Below are 4,380 nucleotides of genomic sequence, written 5' to 3'. Positions count from 1 at the left end.
ACCCCGGTGGTCCTGGGGCACAGGTGAAAGGTGGAGCCACAAGGCGGCAGATGCTGGGCTGGGCCCCACCCTGCCCTTGGCCTCAGCTTTCCAACCCCAGCTGGGGGTCAGGCCAGAATCCCGTGGGAGGGGCTCCTCGACCATCCTGCCTGCCCCATGCATTCCTGGGCTGGTCCTCCAAACCTGGCCCCTTTGAAGTTGGCTCTTGAAATCTGAGGCGTCTGACCCACCTCTCCTCCTTGCCTCAGGTCTCTGCCTTGGAGGAAAGGCCCACAGCCCAGTGTTGAGAGCAGAAAGAATCCTGGAATCCCAGAATCCCGGAGGCTGTCTGCATCCATTCCAGTAGGCTCAGGGCTCTGTTCCTTCTGAGTACCTGGCTCCCAACAGGACAGGCTGCTGCTCCTGTTCCTCTCCACAGGGAGGCCCACACCATCACCACTCCCCTCTCAAATACCCCTCTCAAAAAGCTGTCTTTGCCCAGCACCTCTGTCCCACTTGGATCCTCATCCTGAGACACCTCTCCGGAGTACTTAGGGAGGGACCTTACCTCTTTGGAAGCACCACCCTGACCTCTCCTCTCCTCACCAGCTGCTCCTGGCTTTTCATCCTCCCAGCTGTGGTAGGTGGCAGTTCAGCAGGTCCCCACTCTTTCTCCCCTCTCCTCCCTTCTCTGCTGAGCCCTGCCTCCTTATTGAGTGGTCCATCAGCCTAGCCACCTCTTCACAACAAAACTGTAAGAATGTTCTGATGATCTCATGGTGCTGACCATACCAGACAGTAAACATCTTGCTGAATTTGTGAAGGAAGGGACTTCCTGTGTGTTTGACAGCCAGGACTATCACAACAGACCACCAAATCTCCAGGCTGCCCTCAGGAGCCACCATGGCCCTATGCGGTGACTCGAACCAGGTCAGACTGCCTTGGGCCAGTGTCCTCCCTTGGTGACCCCAGCCAGGATTCTTTTTCTGAACAGCAAGCACTATACCACGTTCCCTTCTAGAACCATCCTTGGTCTCAGCTTCCCAGGTGTGTCCCCTCACTGTGCCCATTCCTATGTCACTAGCCTGAGTCTTTGGGGATTCTAAGAGCAGCATTAATTCCCCATACCCAGTCCCATCTTCACACCCCTACTCCCCACTGTTCACCAGCCGCCCTCTCAGGTTCTCAACTTTTTCACTCTGCCCCTCCATACTGAAACTTAGCTTCTCATACTGAAACATGCCAGGCAATCCACCAATTACCCTGCCCTGGGTTCTGTGGTGCTTTGAAAACTAAGAAGCCAGAGATGCTAATGCTAATCTGAGAGCCACCAGAAGCTGACCTCAGAGTCACTCCAGAGGTATTGAGACTCTGGGCTACCCGCCTTTCTCAGACAGGCTTTGCAGTTGTGGGCGAGTCTTACCTCAGTCCACTTTTGTGTGCTCAGGGGAGGGATGGAGCCAAGAGGGTGCTGAAACCTGAGGGCAGTTGGTGTCACCGAAGTGACAACTTGATGCTCAAGTCCCACCAAGACCAGGAGCTCAGGAGACAAAGTCCCTGGAAAGATAAAGAAATGGGGTCCTTTGTTGCATTGGGCTTGTGCAAGGCAAGAGACTGGATTGTCGCCCTGCCCATGAATGACCTTGACTAGACCTCCTTCCAGTGGCTCCCTTACCTACCAATAGTGCCATAGTCTATGATAAGGGTCCCTGGTGGGGATCACTCACCAAATTACAGCTCTGTTCTTTTTGAGCGCCCATAGAACCTTCTTAAAGTTGGCAGTCAGTCCTCCACTCAAATCCCACCCAGTCCCCTCCTGCCAGACATTTTATTCAAAAGTGTTGGGCTGTGGTTCAAATGTGAAGTGTCCCCATGGGTTCATGGGTTCTGACACTCCGTCCCCAGATGGAGATGCAGCTTCAGGGAAGGTTGTGGAGACTTTAAGAGGAATGGCCTTGGGAGAGGAATTCGGGATAGGCCTTACGACTTTATAGTCCCACACCACTTTCTGTCCTCTCAGCTCCCTTACCGCTGATGCGTGTTAAGCTGCCCCATCCTCAGGCTGCCAGGCGGTCTGTGCCCTGATGAACTGAACCCTCAGACTAAACCCTTCTTCCTTTGAATTGCTTCCTATCAAGTATTTGGTCATAGCAATAAAAAGGTATCTAAAACACAAGTATTCTGAGACACACCTGTCATAGGCCAGGTCCAACTCCCCTCTATCCTCGGTCCTATCCCTGTGATCCTGAACTAGTTCTCTGTGGTCACTCCCCAGGTTCCTGCAGACTCGGGGGACCACTCTCTAATCACAGCCACACACATCCAGCTACTCGTCAGGGACAATTGCTACCATCTAGTCCAAGAGCTATTGCTTCTGTGCAATACCTACATAGTAGCACATGTCCTGACACCTAGAGCATCCCGGAACAACTGGGGTGTATTTCCTGGGAATCCCAGTTTCTAGACCTTTCTCATGCCTGGAAGATGCTTGCCCCAGCAGGGCACAGCCACCGTACCAAGGGAGTAAAAAATATGCAAGGAGCACTGGGGACCATGGCCTCCAGGCACAGGCGGTGTCTTCCCCACAGTGGACTTCCTGCTTTTAAGGCACTTTAATGTTTCATTCTGTGATTGAGAGCATGAATTTTGTCCTTGTTCTTGACTTTGTGTGTGTGTGTGTGTGTGTGTGTGTGTGTGTGTGTGTGTGTATGTATGTATGTATGTATGTATGTATGTATGTATGTTGGTCTGTCTGACTCCACACCCTATTCCAAACACAGATAACTAGGCAGAAACTGGGGATCAAGCGATGCCTCCAACATGGTCTGAAGGGTCCTCTCCTGCCTTCTGTAAACATGAGCACACTGGGCAGTCATGCAATGACACACCCTCTTCTAAGAGGTACCAGTGTTTCCATTCTGATAAGTTTGGACTCATCATCATTAGCTTCAATTGGGTACCTGTTACCCTAAATCTGAGGCTGCATCAAAGGCAGCCCTTCTCCATGGGTACCGCAGAGACGGGATGCCAACCTACGACCCACATCTGGAGGACTCAGACTAGGACAGGGACTTTCCCAGGGCCCCAGAGAGTTGGGACTGAATGTCACTGTGCCTTAGGCCTCTGCCAGCCCAGTGCCCTGCTGTAAACACCCTCCTGTGTATGGTAAAGGCAGAGGTGAAGATTGGAACACAAATACTCACCTGCATCTATGTTGGGAGATTTTCCATAGATAATGATGTTTTATTAGAGAAATTATGGTTCGTGCTGATGGAAGCCTGAAGAGTTCATGCAAGGAAGGAAAGAGCAGCTTGGATTGTGTCATGGCACCTGCTCACTGGGGAGAAGTGTGCCCCGTAGTGGCAGAGAAGAGAAGTGCAGCCCACAAGTGTGGTCAATCCCTGGAGGCCTTGGGATTCACGGCTGTGAAGAAGTCCTGTTGCCTGAGGCAGGCGGCCTTGGGAATTCAGATGTGTGGAGAGCAACTGTCTCTTTAACAGTTCTCCTTCTCCCCCCCTCCCACTCTCTCTCACGGATTCCTCCTGTGTTTTGGCATATCATAGGAACACAGGTAAGCTGTCTATGAGCAGAGACTGACTGCGATGTGGGATGTGGTGGACCTGAGAAGGCCTTGTGGTCCTTCCTCTTTTCTAGCCCAGAATGCCATTCAGTTTGGTCCCCAGTATCCCTGGAAGGTGGCATCATGGGAAGAGAATAACATTGGCTCTGTGAGCCTGGGTATCTAGCTCAGTAAGGTAGGGGCAAGTGAGCCTTCCTCAAAGGACAAGGGACAGCAGATGGGGCACCTTAGGGTGAGGTTGGGAAGGTTGACCCAGGGAGTGCAGGGGTGCTTATAGTGACTGCACACTGCAACCTTTGAGGGGAAGTCTTTGAATGACCCAGAAGCTATTGTTCTGGCTGCTTTCAAAACCCAGGCCCTGTGTTCTCATTGTGGGGTAGTGGTCTGAGTCATCCCTCACATGTGGGAACTTGCACAGAACTAATTCACATACACTACTGCCACCTAAACTGGACAGGAGTGAGAGGTGCCTGTGTGTGCCATGTCCCCCAACTTCTCAAATCATTTTGTTAAGGCCAGCAGGAAGTCATAATGAAATCCACATGGGCAACACGATAGATACCTGGTTAGAGTACAGCGTCTGGCTCCACACCTCAATGCTCCCTCAGTAGATCTGAGCTCCAGGGCATCCGCATTGCAAGGTGGATCAGCCCATGACGGTGACGCCCTTGTCCTCACCTGCATGTGGGAATGTGTAGTCTCAGACCCCGCAGACTTTCTCTGTCCTCGTTCCCCCTGCTGTAAAAGGAAAATCACACTGCAGCTTCAAAATCTTCAAAATGGCGCGGGTGGTGAGCTCAGCTGCAAAATGTTTGCCTGGT

This window comes from Rattus norvegicus, chromosome 14 (genome assembly GCF_021556685.1).
Source record: "Rattus norvegicus strain SHRSP/BbbUtx chromosome 14, alternate assembly SHRSP_T2T, whole genome shotgun sequence".
Taxonomy (NCBI): domain Eukaryota; kingdom Metazoa; phylum Chordata; class Mammalia; order Rodentia; family Muridae; genus Rattus; species Rattus norvegicus.
The sequence above is the reverse complement of the archived record's forward strand: the minus strand, read 5'-3'. Positions refer to the sequence as shown.